Genomic DNA, 19,766 nt, shown 5'->3' with positions numbered 1-19,766 from the left:
GTGGCAAGAAGACTATTCTTAGTGCAGAGAAAAAACGATGAACAATAGGTTACGTTAACAAAGTACTCATTGCAAGGCATCAAGTAAGCAAACACAACTCGTAATTAGAGGTTAGGGGATTGCAGTCTGGTATGTTGTTCACATTCCTCCTATTGGGCATCATTGTAATCACCACCGTGCATTATTGTCACTTGCTTAAATGAGCATAATTAAAAGCGCCAAATGTTGATAATGCATGGATTCTGTCTCTTTAAACTGGGTTTGCCGTGGCTTTGCTGTGACTTCAAAACCTGTGCATGGATTTGAGTGAGTGACATAAGTAAAACCCTCCCCGAGGTGCGAGGGTGTTCTGTGCTGTAATAATGGGGGTGTAGCCCTCTGTGAAAGAACAACCCCCAACAGAATCTTTCTTTGAAATGTGTGTACATATTTTTACAGTTCTTTGAAATGTGTGTACCCTCCTTAAACCGATGTCAGTTCACTGCATAACTTCACTCTTGTGAAAGAAACCCTCAGCACCGAATGTTGTGAACACCATATATGTGACCGCTGTGAACACGAGGCGTTCAGGAACCTCATTATGTGGTAGGATTGACAAATTATGCTGCAAGGAAAAGAACCATGTATTCTTCAAACTAAACAATATTAAGCAACGAATGAAGCACGTACTATGTCATTTCTTTCTCCCTGTTTTGACATCTCAGTACTCGCTGTTACTGAATAGCATGAATCACAGGTGTATTAAAAACACAGAGCAAGAAGTTATGCCCCTTCAGCAGTCCATAGCTGACATGTTATTGGTAACTACTAACTAGTGATGTTGAATTTCAAAGAAGTGCCACACTTAAGTGGGTAAAACATGTACAGTGTTACACTCAACAGAAAACAAACTTTCGTGCATTCATATCTTGTAATGATAAGCATTTGCCAAGCCAAAATATCTGTTTCGTATTCTGATATACAAGCCACACCCAGGCTTTGCCAATGTTTGTGTGCAGCTGGAGGAACCTGTCAGGCACACTTAACAGCATAAGTCGTCTGGCAAGGGAAAGCACTCCTGGACTGACTCATTGTGTGATTAGTGGTCCTGGTGGCGGGTGAGAAAAGCTGCTAGGCACACTCAAGATATGAGCACTGCTCCGCAACAGAGATGTGGTGCCCGGGCAGGAGTAAAAGCAGGGCTGCTGGGCAGCAGAAGAAAATAAGTGTCCCGGGAGCAGGAGGAAGGGGCATTAAAGTACTGAATGTCTGATAAATGGCTCATACAAAAAATCCTACGCCTAGACAAAATGTAAAACAACCCATACACTAGATGAGTGTTGTACAGTGCATGAATGGAAGGTTTGGAGCAATAAAACTATTTCTCCAAGTTATCACCTTTAAAGAGTTGTGATCTTCTAATGCAGAGCCAGATCTGACTATCTTGGTGTATGTAACAAAACAAGTGTCGACTGAAGAGAAACTATAAAAATAAAGAAAAAAAACAAGAAACTCAAAATACTGTGTTAATATTTATGCATACAATGTGCAGATAAATGTTTAGATACACTACAGACGTGTGATGAGGATTTCGTTTGTGTATTCAATGGCCTTGGCTGCAATTTTGGGGGAGGTTGGTGGTTCTCCTCACCTTACAGCACCAGCCACAATTCAGGATCTATTGAAACTAATATATGTGCGATTTTTCTGAGTGGAGCCATTTCACCTAGCTCAGTACCACTGTCCTTTCAAGTACCTTTGTGAATCAGGCACATATAGTGACTGGTTTACAAAAGAAATTGTAAATCTGCACCCATAGAAGTACTCCTTGAATGGGTGCAAATGTACTACTTTTTGGAATTCACAAACATTGTCAGTATTAGGGTTGGAAAGCTGTGCCAGTCTCCGGTTTCCCTGTGTACTGCTGGCAATCAAACACCCAAAAGGTGGTAAGATGAATGGCTGTAAAAAATCTAACCAGTTGCAATAACTTCGGGTAGCAATCCAGCCCATTATTTTTTCTCCCACTGCCACTCTAGGCAGAGGTTCACGTAATGCAAATTCTATGCTCCTTAACTAATACCAATCGGAAATGTATCTCTCGATCGACCATGTTTATACCACTTTCAACCCAACCCCTGGGAGCTGAGATGCCAAACTCCGTCTTCGTGTAAAGCACTAGGTGGGAAAAGTCCACTGCTCAGACTTGTGGATGAAAACACCTGTGCTCAAACACCCTCTGACAGCTCACTAAACTGGAAGGTTCGCTCTAACTTAAAAAAAAAAAGGCCCAATGTGCTGGCCAGGTGGGAGGTGTTTCTGTTCATGTACAGTTGAGCACAATGAGAGGAAACTAAGGCTGACTCACCCTGAGATAAGGTGTGGATGGTAGGGATCCGACCGCGTCATTAAACACGTGACAAATATTTAATGCCAGCCCAAGCACCCTCTCAAGCGATCCAGCCATGCAATGAATATGTTCAGACAAATGGGCTATTCATGAGGTTAACAATTTATCAATTAAGCGCAGCGTTAGGAGGCGCAAATTGCCACCAAGGGGGGGTCACCTCTCCGTGGACTGGGCTATTTGTGCAGATATTAAGTGGGGGGCGGGGGGGTCTATCCCTTGGGGAGTTATTGTACAAGCAGCAAATGGGTGGGGCCGGCCGCTTCTATGAATGCAGGAGAAATTGGATGTCGAGTGGCTTGCAGCCTTCTCAAAATGAAAATGACATATTTTAGATGCAGAAAATAGTTTTGGATAGAATAAAACAGAAGCAGAAACCGACTGGGAAGTCCGTGCTATGGACAAAGGGAAGAAGCCGAGTTCACTGTCGCCTCCTCTGGGTTGCAGTACAAGCGGGCACATCTGCCTGTAAGGAGTGTCTCCCCGAAGCTCGTGTCTGCACCCGGGTACATCTGTAAAGTGCTTTCTCACTGAACATGATTTCTGAACCCAGGGCACTTCCTGTTTCCCGGCTCTGAACCCTTGCGCCTAAGTCCAGTTGTGATAAACGAAGGAAAAACAACGGCCTTTGTGTGCTCTCTGTCAGGAATGCTGCTGAAAACGCTGACAGCTCTGTTTAAGCATTTGTTTCTAAGAATACTTGATCTTGAATGGCTGTGTAGGGAGAGAAATATCCCACGACTTGTGCGCTTTAGTACTGAGAACTGAAGGAGCCGACAGACGTCGAGATGTGAGTTCTCACTTTTTTAAACATTTTTATTGTAAGACAAAAATGGCATGAGATATGTATTTTCTTTATTTGAGTAGAGCAGCTAGCTGTAGTGTCCATCTAGCGATGGTAAGGTATAACATGTGCTAAGGTTAGCCTGGCAGAAAACGAAGTGGTAACCAATCTAGTCACTGGAAAAGAGGCTTAGAGAGAATGAGAGAAAGGCGAAAAAGGAGGGGAGAGAAATGCAAAAGCTGACGTTATTATGTCTGTAATACATGGAAGGCTACAATACACGTATGCAAATCTTTTGCTAACTTTGTTATTATAGGTTAGATGTGACTGCTTCAGTCGTCTGTAATAAGGAAATGATGTAGCTACTGTACTGTAATAATTTATTACAGTTGAGTGGTCAGATTACCTGCAGTCAAGGAGCACAATTATAGTTGCTGTATAAATCTGAAAGGCAGAGCAAGCGTTTCAATTCTTCCCTGAAGATGAGCAGTCACTACTAGAGAGGAGTCTTTAATGCCAATATGTTTATGTTTTTAGCTGCTATAGCTCATTACAAGAGCCCGGTCTCTCTGCATGTTACAGCACTTTCTGAATTCCAACAGTTTTTGAAAACGACTTATACCAAGCTGCTTATAATATGTTCAAAACAGTAGCTGCTTATTGGCTTGCTTATTATTGCACTAAGGATTCCACATTTATTCGAGATATCTCCTCCCATACTATATCTTTCAAATGAACATGCAAGAGAGGAAGGATTTAATGTTTGGGTGAAAGGAGAAAGATTTGCTCATGTAGCATATGGAATAAAATACCAAGTCACCTCTGAGATATTTGATTTTTTAAAGGAACATGGCCTTCAGCCTCTTTCTTCTACATGCCCTGGGAACTGCTCAGTGACTTGTAATGTGTTGTAGAGGGAGCTTGATCCTACATGGAATGAAACCAATGCTAGTGTGGTTCCCTGATGGAGAGGCGAGTGTTCATTCCCTGTCACAGCATCGACTTATTTCTCTAGTTGGGAGAGGAAATGGCCACCACCCATCAGGAGAGTGTGGGGTAGGAAAAATTCAAAGAGTACATCCATCCTGTCTTCGGGTGTATTTCTCACTAATAATACAAGTTTCTATGTATTGGCTACACAAGTTATTGCCAACAGCGTCCTCTGCTGGGGATCACTATTATGAATCTATTGGACAAGGGCATAGCTGCCTGGAGGTTAATAAGAAGAGGGGGCTGCAAAAAAATGCACCTCACCTAAACCACAAAAATACCCCCAGGCGCCCCAGCTTCCATTCAACACTTGTATGTACAAAGTACTGTGTTCTGTTCCCATTTTAGTGGTAAGAATTGCAATATATTGAACTTCAGTCACCAGCACACAGCTGGACTTGATCTTTTGACCTCTGACTCCTAACACATCAGTCCAAAGCTCGTTTTGCTCTGTGTGGAAAAGAATTAGGGGCCTTAATTTATACATTTGGAAACAAATGTTAATTTGTCATGTGTAAGACCTTTTTTATATGAAAGATTCAGCTTTCCTTGGTTCAAAGGCCACTTTGATTTTTTTTCTGCTGCCATGAAAGGTTTTCTAATGGTCCTGTGGGATGAGGAGTGACTTATGATAACTCTTGCAAGCCTGTGTATCCCGCGATTACCTGAGCACTGTAAAAGTGATCTCTTACTAGTCTGCTTGTCGGATTTTCTTTAATTGTATTCTGAAAACATGATATTGTCCTGTATACGAGCTGAAAGGTGGCAAACTACATTTATTGGACTAGTGTCATGCAGTGTTGCAGGGACATTTGAACCAAACAACAGTTTTTTCACCACTCAGACAGTGCCGCCAGGAAATTGCAGCCGTGCAAACTATGTAGCCCAGAATGTTGGTGCTAATGTGCACTAGCATTATTGCAATCTATGTGATGCGGCGCAGACATGTTACTCGTGCAATAATACATGCCCATGTAACTTAACCTTTTGGATAGAAAATAATTACTTTTTGGTCTGTGACAAACAAGTATCTTTGTGCTGAGTTTGCTTGTAAATTTTAATGGATCAGTAGCATCTCATCGACCAGGGCGCCAGGGCTTCACCTTTCCCATTTTCTGTTCTAAACTGTTGGGGAAAATTAAAAAAAGATGTAGAAAGAAGCATATATTGTTCCTTTAAGTGTCTGTTGGCACTGCAGGCAGCAGCACTTTCAAGCCATGAATTGACACTTTCACTTCTCATCATTGGCATGCACTTAAGTGCATGTACCAGTCGGCTGATCGTTTGATGGGCAGACAATGCTACAGTCCACTGGTCTTTTACAACAAATGTCTGGCAAATCCATAGACTACATAACTGAAGAACGTCCATCAAGACGTGAAGGTAAAGTAGGTGTAGGAAAAGTTAGCCCTAGGCATTTTGTGCGAGAGCCCTAAAGTGCCTGTGGCTATATGTCCATCATGGTACTGAAGACATAATCAGGCAACCCACCATTTCACAACTCATCACAGGATGGAGAGGCGGTAGCGACTGGGACAGGTAAGAGTGGTAGGACGGGGGCAGGGCAGGGTGGGGGTCGGGTAAGTCGATATACAACGGGAGAAGTAAAATTAAATAATAAAAAAAACCACTTACCTTGCAATCGAGTTGGCGATGCAGCGAGTGCAAGGTATGTGGTTTTATTTTTGAAGTTTAATTTTACTCCTCCCGTCGTATGTCGACTTACCCGACCTCCACCTCGCCCGCCCTACTGCTCTTACCTGTGCCGGCCGCTACTGTGGAGAAGGTCAGCAAGTGTCAATGACCCTGTCCCACCCTGTGACGAGTTGAGAAAGGATGGGGTTAGGCTGCAGGCAGGAAGCTGAATACACAGTTTATCAGCATGAGCTGTCATTTACATTGCGTGCTGTCATTGACTGCAAGTACTGGAGAGTGCATATGGAAAGCGCACACCGTTACCTTTCCAGTGAGGCCCCTCGCCTGAAAGAGCAGCACAGTAGCAGGACTCATCTGGGAGACCAGGAAGAGCCACACAGGGCTTCCAAGTATAGGAGAATTTACAGCCACATCCACTTCTCTTCCTTTTACATTTATTTCCCTCTCCAGAGAGGTGGGTGAGACATCATTGCATGCTGTGTTTTTATTGTTCCTCGTCAGCAGTAATTGCGGGAGCAGTAACAGCTCTGAAGAGTTTCTGGCGTTCAAGTTCCATTCAAGGTCCAGTGGACATGCACACACTGTTAAAGCACTGCTCCTCCGGGCTGGATCCGTAAACGTAGACTGAGAAAACAGTAGAAGTACGGAATGAAGGAATGTAAAAAAAAAAAATATATATATATATATATATTACCTACTGGCGATAGCCAGTAGGTATATATAGTTAGGATTTTTTCTCTATGGGATTTCTGAAAATTCAATGTCTAATAACTTTGGCGTTTGTGGACGGAATTTCCAGGAAAATGGCACATTTTGTTTCTGAGCAGCCCCTGAAAATTTGGGGGGGTTTCGTCAAGGGGGAGCCGAGAAAAAAGGGGGATCCCAAAACGCGTTTTTCCCATTCATTTTTCCATAGGGCGGTTGGACTCACTTTTAGCTCGAACGGCTGAATGGATTTACATGAAACTTGGCAAAATTGTAGATATGGTTTGCCCGACGTGCCTTTGCTATGTCTCAATATATGTGCTCCAGTGGATTTTGAGAAATTAACGTTTAAAAAAATATATATATCTGTAACAGTGCTCCGGTTAGCGCCCCGGTTCGCGTACCTGACGCGTAACGGAACTTCGCGAAGCGAAGCTGATTGGCTCTCCGGTGGCTGTCAACATTCTAAACAGTCCGGAGCGGCCGCCATCTTGTCTCTCGGTAGGATCGAGAGACAAGATGTGGTGAAAAACGAAGGGGGAAATGAAGGAAATGGGGCAAGGTAGACCCCTCCTGACCCCCTAGGATTGATGAGGGGGATATTAAAGTCCCCCGAGGGGCAAAAAATAAAAAAATAAAAATTTGCGATTTTTCGCGGTAGAGGCGCTTTCCGGTACGCGAACCGGGCTGCTAACCGGCAGCGTAACGGGAGTCCGCCATCTTGTGTTTTTGGAGCGTCCGGTTCGCGTACCGGGTAGCGTCCCGGTAAGCGTAACAAGGGGAAAACCAAGAGAAACAGTAAAAAAAAAATTAAGGGAATAGATTTCCAGCAAACTTTGAACAATTGTAGGGACTGTTTGTTTGATGTGCCTTTGCAAGGCCTCAAGATATGTGCACGTGTGGATTTTGTCTAATTAAGGTTAAAAAAAATATATATATCTGTAAGCGTGCTCCGGTGCGCTTACGTTACGGGTTTTGTTTGCGCTGCAGAGCCGATACGTCACGGTTATGCGACGCGTCATGAGGCGTCTCACGTGGCTACGTGATACGTCACGTAATAAAGAATATATTTTACAGATATAGATATTAGCTTTTAAAAAAACAATGAAATTCACTGAAAAAACCATAGGTTATAGACCATATATAGTTAGGAATTTGCATTTACAAAACCTTGAACATTCACTGAAAAAACCATAGGTTAGAGACCATATATAGTTAGCTGGACATTTTATTGACATAAAACCAATGAAATTCCATATATAGTTAGTTGCACTAACTATATATCGCGCACCCGCAATCCACTGCTGATGATGTCACATATTACATCATTCATGACATGGTCAGTGACATCACTGATGACATCACTGATGACATCTCAAATGACATCACTGATGACATCACTGATGACATCTCAAATGACATCACTGATGACATCATGACACACCAATACCAATTACTACATACGCACTCACTGATTCCTACGTCTACACACACATTCACTCATTCACCCATACAATCACTCATACATACAGTCACTCATTATTACAACACTATCATATGCACTCATACAACTATGCAGACACTCACACACTGCCACTCATCCATGGAGTTGCTCACACACCTAGTCAGTCCTGTAAAGAATCAATCACACTTCGATTTCCTCATCTATACAGTTAAACACAGAACACCATACTTCAGTGACATCACTGATGACATCACTGATGACATCTCAAATGACATCACTGATGACATCATGACACACCAATACCAGTTACTACATACACACTCACTGATTCCTACGTCTACACACACATTCACTCATTCACCCATACAATCACTCATACATACAGTCACTCATTATTACAACACTATCATATGCACTCATACACCTACGCAGACACTCACACACTGCCACTCATCCATAGAGTTACTCACACACCTAGCCAGTCCTGTAAAGAATCAATCACACTTCGATTTCCTCATCTATACAGTTAAACACAGAACACCATACTTTTTCACACATATACTAACACATACTTACTCTCTTATACAATCACTGATACAAGTACACATTGATATGCACAGAGTCACACACCTCCCAGCCAGCCACACACACACTCAGTCTTCCATACATCCACTCATTCTTCAATATGTAAAACATATTTAAACTTTACAAAAACACACAGACACTAGATGATGTCATCAGTGATGTCATTTGAGATGTCATCAGTGATGTCATCAGTGATGTCACTGACCATGTCATGAATGATGTAATATGTGACATCATCAGCAGTGGATTGCGGGTGCGCGATATATAGTTAGTGCAACTAACTATATATGGAATTTCATTGGTTTTATGTCAATAAAATGTCCAGCTAACTATATATGGTCTCTAACCTATGGTTTTTTCAGTGAATTTTCAAGGTTTTGTAAAAGCAAATTCCTAACTATATATGGTCTATAACCTATGGTTTTTTCAGTGAATATATATATATATATATATATATATATATATATATTCACTGAAAAAACCATAGGTTATAGACCATATATAGTTAGGAATTAGCATTTAAAAAACCTTATTTTACTCACACAAAACCATTGAAATTCCATATATAGTTAGTTGTACTAACTATATATCGCGCACCCGCAATCCACTGCTGATCATGTCACATATTACATCATTCATGACATGGTCAGTGACATCACTGATGACATCACTGATGACATCTCAAATGACATCACAGATGACATCTCAAATGACATCACTGATGACATCACTGATGACAACATCCAGTGACTGTATTTTTCTGTAAAGTTAAAATATGTCTTGAGTGGATGTATAAGTGTCTGGATGAAGGATTTAGTAGGTGCATGACTGACTGTATGAGTGAGTGATTAAATGTGTCTCACTGAGTGCATGAGTTAGTGACTAAACTGTCTTAATTTGTGCATCATTATGTCTGTTGTTCTGAAAACTGCTGCATGTGTTGTTCAGTAGCTATATGAGTAACTATATGGGTTATTGATTGGTTGCCCAAGTATTTGTATGGGAGACTGAGTGTATGTGTGGGTGGCTGGGAGGTGTATGACTCTGTGCATAGATGTGTGAACAGTTGATTCACTAGATGTATGGGTTCAAAAGTGCATGTGGAAACAGCTGTATGGGCGGTTGACTGTGTGCATCAGTGTATTGGTGAGTGAATGGATATCTCAGTGCTACATGTCAAAGTAAGTACATATGTAAAACACAGTACATGTGAGACTTGACATATATAAATAACTGTGCATAAGAGCCAGTGTCATTTGAGATGTCATCAGTGATGTCATCAGTGATGTCATTTGAGATGTCATCAGTGATGTCATCAGTGATGTCATTTGAGATGTCATCAGTGATGTCATCAGTGATGTCACTGACCATGTCATGAATGATGTAATATGTGACATGATCAGCAGTGGATTGCGGGTGCGCGATATATAGTTAGTACAACTAACTATATATGGAATTTCAATGGTTTTGTGTGAGTAAAATAAGGTTTTTTAAATGCTAATTCCTAACTATATATGGTCTATAACCTATGGTTTTTTCAGTGAATTTTCAAGGTTTTGTAAATGCTAATTCCTAACTATATATGGTCTATAACCTATGGTTTTTTCAGTGAATTTCAATGGTTTTTTAATAGCAAATATCATAAGCTGTCGATTGTCAAGTACGTGGTAAGAAAAAACATTTTCGTGTTTATGCACACTGATCTGCTTTCAATGCTGCCCCCCTCATTTCTAATAGGAGTACTCTCTCTTTGCAGATAGTGAAGGGTAGTTAACGCAGGCCTTTGCCCCCGTTGTAATCCGTCGTGCCTGCTTCTCTCTCCATTTGATTGATTGTTATCCAAGCATTTACTGTTTTAGAATTGGTTCTCTTTGGTTCATTCTCTATTTACAAACAAGCACAGAGTCGCAATACTCTGTTTAGTCTTTGCAGATAGCGAAAAATCGTGTACAAAAACAAAAGGAATCGAGCAAAATCAGTAGGCCACTAATGGGATCTCTTTTTGACCTCGCTAAAATAGAAACATTAGAAACAACCTGTTGAAAATAGCAATGTGTATGTACATAAGCGGCGTTCATTTGTGTTCACAGTACCCCTTGTTGATTGTTTGAATCGAGCATTGAATTGTTCGAAGTTAGTTCTCTTAAGGATCTTCTCTGCCTGCAAACGGGGAAGAATAGGAATATTCTCTCTCCCTTTGCAGATAGTGAAGGGTAGGTAACGCAAACCTTTAACAAGTCGTGCCTATTTCGTTCCTCATTGATTGATTGTTTGCCCGAACATTGACTGTTTGGGAATTGGTTCTTTTTGGAGGTATTCCCTGTTTGCAAATAAACGTAGGAAAATCTTTGCAAGTAGCGAAAGGGTAGGTAATGCGGACCTTTCTCCCCCGTTGTAATCTGTCATGCCTATCTACTCCCCACTGATTGATGCACCTGTTTCACCCGGACCATTTACTAGAGATAGGTCATCTGGCCCGACCAGAGAGCACCCCTAGTGAAAAGGACATATGCAATAATAACGAAGTGATCACTGTATCCTGTTAACAGAAACTTTAGCATGAAACAACCTGGAAAGAAAGGAATAGGAAAACGAAAATCAGTAGGCCACTGATGAACTTTTTATTAAATAACAAACAAAGAAACGATAACAATACGTAATGATAAAACCTATTATTGTCCTAGAAACAAGAAACGTTAGAAGTAAGCCCGTAATAAGAAACCTGAAAACAGTAAGAGAAACCAAGTGTGACATTGCAACGGCCACAAGGCAACGAGGCTTCATCGCCCCTCACTGCCCCAAAACGTGTCTGTCCCACCGCCTGCCACGGCCAAATAACGGCAAACTGGGAAAGATACAAGTCAGCAGACATCCGCCCCATTCTGGAAACTTCCAAAGTGCAACAGGTTTGCGGCTACGCCCAGCCGGAAGCAACACATATAAGGCGGGTCCTGCTGCCAACCGTCGGCAGAAGATCATCACGTAGGGTGTAGCCGGAGGAAAGGCCGAGGCCAATGGGACCCGGCCAAGGGGATTGCTACGACAACCCTGGAGAGTTGCAAGGGGGGGAATGTCTGTGTCCTCGACCCTCCCCTCTCTCTCCCAGTCCGGCCACCATCAACCAGAGGCCGAGGCCGACGGGATCCGGCCGCGGTGGCGGTAACCCTGGAGAATTGCAGGTTAGACCCTCTCTCTCCCAGTCTGGGCCAGCATCCATGGAGGGCCTGGGAGTGGAGAGGCCATTGCACGAAAGGCCCAGGAGAGGCACCACACGCCAAGGCCTGCCCCACCGGATGAGCCAAGGAACCCGTTCATGGGGCCAGAGCAAAGGGCGTCCGGCCGCCATCCACCGGAGGTCCGGCCCAAAGACGGACGGGACATTTCTTCTTTCTTTTATAATGGCTGCGACAACACTGGGGGGGGATGTCTTGCACATGCCTCCGACCCCCCCCCCCCTCGTCCTCATCGCCTGGTCCGGCCATAACAAATGTCAAGCGAGACGCCGTGGGGTGCACTGGGTGGGAGAGACGGTGCGAACAGGCCTCTCCCGCCTCCCCAGGTGGAGGCTTCCCAGCTGCACCCTCAGCGCTCCAGGCGCCCGGAAAAAGGTTCTTCCACTGTGGCGATGCTGCAACGTCTCGCCCGGCAGGGTGGAGCCCGTCCGCTCATTTGACCCCGCGATCGCCGGTAGCTACCGAACTCTCAAAATGGCGGTCGACCTGGCAAGAGCGGGCCCAACGTAAAGAAATGGCCCGGTCACTGGTTGACTCCACCACCGTAGTCCTCCACGACCTTGAAGATTCTAGAGGAGCCGCGGGAGTCCCCGACCCCCGCAAACACCCCCGATGGGGAATGACTGCCATGATCGCCCGTGGAGTGACGAAACTGTAGCCGCGGGACGTCGGCGCTCCCATGCTGGCGCCAGCCTCAGTTTGAATGACTAGAATCCTGCAGACCACAGTTCGGATCAGTTCCGGTGAAAGCACAGTGTGACCCGGTAGGAAAAATTGTTGCACCCCCTCCCCTTTTAGACTGATGGTTCAAACCACCGATCCTTTCCTTTGCCCTTTTAACGGAACTTTGGACTGCCTCCCCCCCCCCCCCCGGGGCGCCCCACGCCGTTATTCGGAGGGCGGCAACTTACTGGACATCACCTTGCTGCCATCCACATTTCAGCGCGTTCTGCTGCCTTGGGACTATTCGCACAACCGACCGCTACTGACCATTGTTCCTTCTTTTTCCCTAAAATGTTTAAATGTTTTTGTTTTGTTGTATATATTTATAAGTTATTAAAGTTTTATATTCCTACTACTTTGTTGGAGTGCTATATATTTTTAATGTGACACATAATTGTAAAAACTTTGATGTACAAAGAGTCATCCATGGAATCTTCCGCTTCAGGCTCGGTCCCCTCCCCAATCACAATACAGGATGGTTTTCAGATAGTAGGAACGCGTGTGGTGTGACGGATCTCATCGGGTGTGGGCCTTGATCTACTATAACTCCTTTGAAGAGGGGTGATTCTTTACAGCTGGGGCCATAAACTACATCTGCAGGGCTAGCTGATAGCCTGGGACCGGTCTGGACAATCGGACACAGAGGAAGAGGAGTGTCAGAGGGTGCGGTAGTGAATAGGGCGAAAGGGAGGTGTCGGGCGGGCACAGGGTGTGATTCTCAGGGAAGAGCAGCGCAGATGGGGGGAGGTTTATTGCCCATGCATAAGACAGAGAGCGGGGGTGACCAGTGCCTGGGGGAGATGCTTGCGAGGGTGGGGAGCCATGCTAAGGATCGACAGCGTGCAGAGAGTGGGTCTGGTCAAGGCATCTAAAATGGCTGCCCTGCACGACAAAAGTGTGGCATTTGAAAAAAGGCAAGATGGCGCAGACAATGTTTTTCAACACTTCCTGATTTCCTTCGAATCGAACGTTAACAGACGTTGGGGCATATTCCCAAAGTTAAGCGATATTTATCGCTAACGATGCTTAGCAACGAATTTTTTACCGCTAAGCATCGTCAGAAATTATCGCAGATAAACCTTGCTATTATCAAGGTTTATCGCAAATGCGATAAAAAACGGCCGCAATGCATGAATATCGCTGAAAAGTCAGCGATATTCATGCATTACCGAGCTAATGCTCTTAGCCATGTTATCCACCTCCCATTGGATAACATGGCTAAGAACTGCTCAGGGCAGGTGTTAGTTTTTGGAGATATTCACGCTTAGCGCGAATATCTCCAAAAGTTGGTAATAGGAGATAGATATCTTGCATGTTGTAATGCAAGTTATTGTGGTATATGGAACTCATACCATAATCTCTCAGGAAAGCAGGAACTGATCCTTTTGGGACCGCCTGAGAAGGCCTAGGGGGTGAGGGGTACTCTACTTTGCCCCCTTTTCACGTTCTGAACTATTTTATTTTTCTCTCTTCTGTAATTACACAAAATGGCAGCGATAGGATGCATCAGAGACAGACAGTGAGAGAAAGGAGGCCGGAGATGAAGAAGAGATGTCAAATACACATTGGAGATAATATAGTGGGAGAAGGGAAGTAAATATGAGTAAACTTACTATGTAACATAAAAATGTTGCACTCTATACTATAAGTCTCATTTTATACTACAATCACTTCGCTACAACCTCATAAATTAAAAATAAAAATGAATAATGTCTCAAACAATTTTTGATTTCTAAATATAAATTTATTCTTCTGAATTTTCATAATTTGAAAGAACTAGTAACATGTCCTCATCAGGAATTTCCTCTTCAATCATCTCATCAGGAATCTCCTCATGAAAAGTCTGCAATGATGATTCTTGTAACTCTATGGTCTCCAAACATTCGATAAATTCGCCGTCAAGAGATTGATCAAAAAAATCATTCAAGTCATCTCCTCCTTGTGAGAATATTTCATTATTGGTGCTGTCAATTTCAATAAATGTAGTGGATAATTCAAAAGAAATTGCCACGGTCTCTTCATTGTGATCCATTTTATTTTGAAATTTCTTGCTGTAAATTGCAGAAAAAAATAATCACTTTCATTTATCGTTTTTAGTAATACATAATATAAAACTAACTTTATCAAGTATTTAGTATAACAGAAGGACTGTAAATAAATAACAGAAAACATTTTTCAAATTATCTTAAAGTGTACAACATAGTTCCCCTTACAAATTAACAACTCACCTTTTTGAAAGTAGGAGAAGCGTTAGTACTGTGTAAATCAAACACCAGAAATTGAGCACCAAAAATTCCTCACAAATGTACCTCAGACAGTAGTATCACAAAATGGCTGTGGTTTCCTCTCATTTTAGATATATACATAACCAAATAACTTTCATCACACACAAATACAAAACCAAAGCAACATTTTAATTGGTTCTAAATTTCAACACTTTCAAATGTGTTTTCCCCATGCAATTTTCCATAGGACATTTAGATACGTCTACAGCCTGAATGGCTGAACGGAATTACACCAAACTTGGCAAAATGGTACATCAAACCTAGGGGGTCAGGGAGGATCTACTATGCCCCCTTATGGTCATTTGCCCCTTCGCTTTGGCCTCCTCTTGTCTCTCGATCCTACCGAGAGACAAGATGGCGGCCGCTACGGACTGTTTGGAATGTTTACAGACGCCGGAGAACCAATCAGCTTCGCTTCACAAAGCTCCGTAACGCGAAAAGTGCGCGAAGCGGAGCGCTGCCCGGTCCGCTGTCACAGATATATATCTTTTTTTGAACGTTAATTTCTCAAAATCCACTGGAGCACATATATTGAGACATAGCAAAGGCACATCGGGCTACCAGTCCCTACAATTTTGCCAAGTTTCGTGCAAATCCATTTAGCCGTTCGATTATTATTATTTTTTTTTTTTTTTGCCCCGCGGGGCCCTTTTAAAACCTCCACATCAAACCTAGGGGGTCAGGGAGGATCTACTATGCCCCCTTATGGTCATTTGCCCCTTCGCTTTGGCCTCCTCTTGTCTCTCGATCCTACCGAGAGACAAGATGGCGGCCGCTACGGACTGTTTGGAATGTTTACAGACGCCGGAGAACCAATCAGCTTCGCTTCACAAAGCTCCGTAACGCGAAAAGTACGCGAACCGGAGCGCTGCCCGGTCCGCTGTTACAGATATATATCTTTTTTTGAACGTTAATTTCTCAAAATCCACTGGAGCACATATATTGAGACCTAGCAAAGGCACATCGGGCTACCAGTCCCTACAATTTTGCCAAGTTTCGTGCAAATCCATTCAGCCGTTCGGGCTAAAAGTGAGGCCAACCGCCCTATGGAAAACTCAATGTTAAAAACACGTTTTGGGACCCCCCTTTTTTCTCGGCCCCCCCTTGACGAAACCCCCCCAAATTTTCAGGGGCTGCTCAGACACGAAATGTTCCATTTTCCTGAATATTTCAGCCAATTCCGTCCACAAACGCCAAAGTTATTAGACATAGAATTTTCAAAAATCCCATAGAGAAAAAATCCTAACTATATATACCTACTGGCGACCGCCAGTAGGTAATATATATATATCAAATGTATTATTGGACTACGGGGAAACTACTGTCCATAACCTGCAGTTCACAACTAACCAGGGCCTAGGTTTCATTTCAGAAACATTAACGCACCATACTTCTCTCTCAAAACTGTTTCATTTTCCAAAGTCGACTGTGATATTTCTGCTATTCGTTTGTTCTACAGTTCATTTTCATTCTGTAAGGGTCCATAATGAATTACATGTATAACTATAACTATAACTATAACGCGGCGGGCACGCGTAGGGTGTTTGAAGGCTTATGGTTTCTTAATAAACCTTAATTTTGACCACACAGACGGAGCATTAATCTTCATTTCACTGTGCAGAGTGCGTGGTACCTTGCAAGTACGTGGAGCAGTATATATATATATATATATATATATATATATATATATATATATATATATATCAAATGTATTATTGGACTACGGGGAAACTACTGTCCATAACCTGCAGTTCACAACTAACCAGGGCCTAGGTTTCATTTCAGAAACATTAACGCACCATACTTCTCTCTCAAAACTGTTTCATTTTCCAAAGTCGACTGTGATATTTCTGCTATTCGTTTGTTCTACAGTTCATTTTCATTCTGTAAGGGTCCATAATGAATTATTCAGGTGCAATGCAGTGCTAAAAAACTGTTTTGGAAGTTATTTTAGGAGCACTCCGCGGCGCTCCTTACCTGTCACAATTCTCTGAAAATGATGGTGAGCCTTCTGATGTTTAATTCGTTTGTGACTAAGAAAAGCTATACAGGCCTCGAAAAATCATCTACTCGCCCACTTGCAGAGGTCAAGCTATTGTTAGCACCTACTGGTCCCTTCTGGTGGCAAGTGAACACAATCTGGAATGAAGCAGGTGAGGTGTTCATTCAGAAAGTGAATGAGCAATAAAGATGCCTTTAAATCTTGTCTTTTCTTGAGACATTTGCTGTCAAATGTCAAAGAGGTCAATTGTCAGTTTGTCTTTTTACTAATTGCTACTTGGAAAATGGAGTTCACTTTTGTTTTACTGTATTTAGAGGTTTTTGCAAAGTGAGCAGTCTGCTAATCATTGTGATACAAAAGGCTTTAAGAAGTCAGTTTTTTTCACACACACAACATTTAAATAGCTTGTAAATGAATAGTACAAATACTCCAAATATATCATTTATGTAATTGAGAACAGTGATGCAAAGAAATATTTAAATAAAGGCAAACAAATCATTACACTTTGCTTGGTGATGTGCAAATGACAAATATTCACAAAAACTAGATTTCCAGACATTATTGTTTGTGCACTATATAGTTTTAGCAGTATAACTGGATGTCAGTGGCAAATGTTGTGGCAATTTCAATGTAAAATCTGCTGATTGCAAGTGACAGTGTGCTACCACTTAATGCATGAGTTATTTATTTATTACAATTGAAAGGTTTTAAACATGATTTGAGACACATGCCTGCCCCAGCCCTGATGACAATGCTGTTAATGAACTAAGAGGCAAGTCGGGTGTCATGTGTATCCTACGGTTGGCTAGATTTGTATTATATATGCAGCAAAATGTTAGTCTATTAAATCAAACAAAAGCCTTTTTTTTTGTACAGTAGACATGCTGAACTTGCATATTTGAAGGTGCTCTCATATGAAATAAACAAGAAAATAGCAGCTCAATTAATTAAAATATTTGCCCAAGATCATACAATTTGAAACCAGTTTATGGATCAAGAGCATTACAATTAGGTCGAGAAGATTATTTAAGTCACTAGACCTATCGGTCTAGTAACATTTTTATGATTTCTCAAGGCCGTCTAGCCTGCTGTTTCTAAGCATTTGCACCTTTCTAATTAGCTACACTGGCCAACGATCATGATGAACGATGTCTATTATATGAAGTTTGAAAATGTATTTTTTTCAGTGGGTACAGTAAACCAAACATTTTTCATTTTTAAATTGAGTCCTTGAATCTAACCATTTGAAGGAGAGAGAGATTGCTAAGGTAAATAGGATATTTTGTAAAGTTTAGCGTTGGTACAACTAATCGAGGAAACCATTTTGAATTTGTCTACTTGTGTAAAAAACAGATGTTGTTCAAGTCTTAGATGGGACATAGTACATAACGTTTTGCACTAACTGTTCTGCACTAGTTCTAATTCTTTTGTTACAAGGAGCAGCCAAATATATTTAGTCTACTTTTGTAAAAGTGAATCAATTTTGAAATAAAATCAGTTTGTTCTATTTTTAGGTCTTGTCTACGAGACGTTGTCTGTATGGGAAATCTATTGTGAGCCATACCAAAAACTTACAGTGGCCTTACAGCCCATCTATTTTGCAAGTTGGTTGGCTTTATTGTCACTCTCATGTGCTTGCTTCTTATATGGCGGCTTGCCTTCCTCTTTTTGTGTTTGTCCCTCCCCGGAGCATAGCGTCTTTGCCATCCCTTTGAGTGAAAGACTTGTATCTTGCATTCTACCACTGCTCATATTCAGAAAACTAATTTTTTCTTTTTCTTTCAGTGCTCTAAGAGATTTGACATGTTTTCTAGCTCTCTCTCTCTCTCTTGTGCGCTGCTTCTCCCTCAAACACCCACCTCACTTGTGGACTGCCTTGCCCCATCCTCTTAGTATCACCATTGGCAGCCTTCCCCAGCCCTCCAACGTAACATGCATGCTAATAAATAAACACACAACACATTTCTTGTTTGGGTGAAGTTGCTGCAGGTTTATTACATGCACCGTTATGTGTGCCTGTGCTGTCGCCGGACAATAATCTATTGTGTCTAAAACAAAAACTCAAAAAAGAGTCTTATAGCCAACCCATTACTTACCATTTGCTGGTATCATTATTACTCATTTTTGCAGCCTTCTAATTTGGCACTTCCTGCGTCACTTCCTTTTTTTGTGTGGAGCATTTACATAGAAAACAAGCAATGGCAAATCCAATAGGTCTTGCCTATGTGAGACCTATTGGTTTTGTCAATGTTGTTTAACCATGTTGTACAGCAGCCAACCTGGAAGTGTAAAAAAAAAAAGTTATGTGGTGCAGTCAACACAGGCCGCATCATAGCACTTTTTCTACCTTTAACCATGCTTCACAGCAGCCTGGGAGCTGTACAACATGACTTAGCAAACATTGAAAAGCCAAATACTGGAGATTCTGGCTTTGTCAATGTTTTCTTTGCTATGCTGTACAGCAGTGTGGTTGCTGTGCAGCATGATTGCAAGTAAGAAATAAAAGCGTCCAATGTTGACTGCATTATAGCACTTTTTTTTACATTTAGCCATGCTGCAAAGCAGCTGTGCTTCTTTACAACATGGCAAAAATAAACATTGACAAAGTCAATAGATCTTGCATAGACAAGACCTATTGCTTTTGCCAATGTTTGTTTTGGCCTCTTGCAAGCCCAGCCTCAGGTGCCTCAAGTTCCTCCATTGCTCCCTCACCCCTGAACACTCTCATTGCTTTCTCTTATCTGCTCCCCTCACACACTCCTCTGTTGGCCCCCGTGTCCCTTGCAGTCCATGACATTTACTTTTTGTTTATTTTCGAGTGCCTGGCAACTGCTATTTGCCAGACCACTCCACAATGTAAAAGCGCTTTCACACAATTAAAATCTTGGATTGGTAAATATTGTTTTTAAAAGGCACTCACTTCATTCCTAATGCATGCATACACCATCATGC

General features: G+C 42.2%; 1 protein-coding gene across 1 annotated transcript in view; it reads left to right on the top strand.

Moving 5' to 3' along the window:
* The first annotated feature begins 3,009 nt into the window (after positions 1-3,009).
* CRACD (capping protein inhibiting regulator of actin dynamics) overlaps positions 3,010-19,766 on the top strand; it is a 327,835-nt gene continuing 311,078 nt past the window's right edge. The window contains exon 1 of the mRNA XM_078678163.1: positions 3,010-3,176. The gene's annotated coding sequence lies outside the window, so the exon portion shown is untranslated. The remainder of the gene's footprint in view (positions 3,177-19,766) is intronic.

The sequence above is a fragment of the Lissotriton helveticus genome, chromosome 2_2, assembly GCF_964261635.1.
Source record: "Lissotriton helveticus chromosome 2_2, aLisHel1.1, whole genome shotgun sequence".
NCBI classification, from domain to species: Eukaryota; Metazoa; Chordata; class Amphibia; order Caudata; family Salamandridae; genus Lissotriton; species Lissotriton helveticus.
This window is presented reverse-complemented; position numbering and strand designations above follow the sequence as displayed.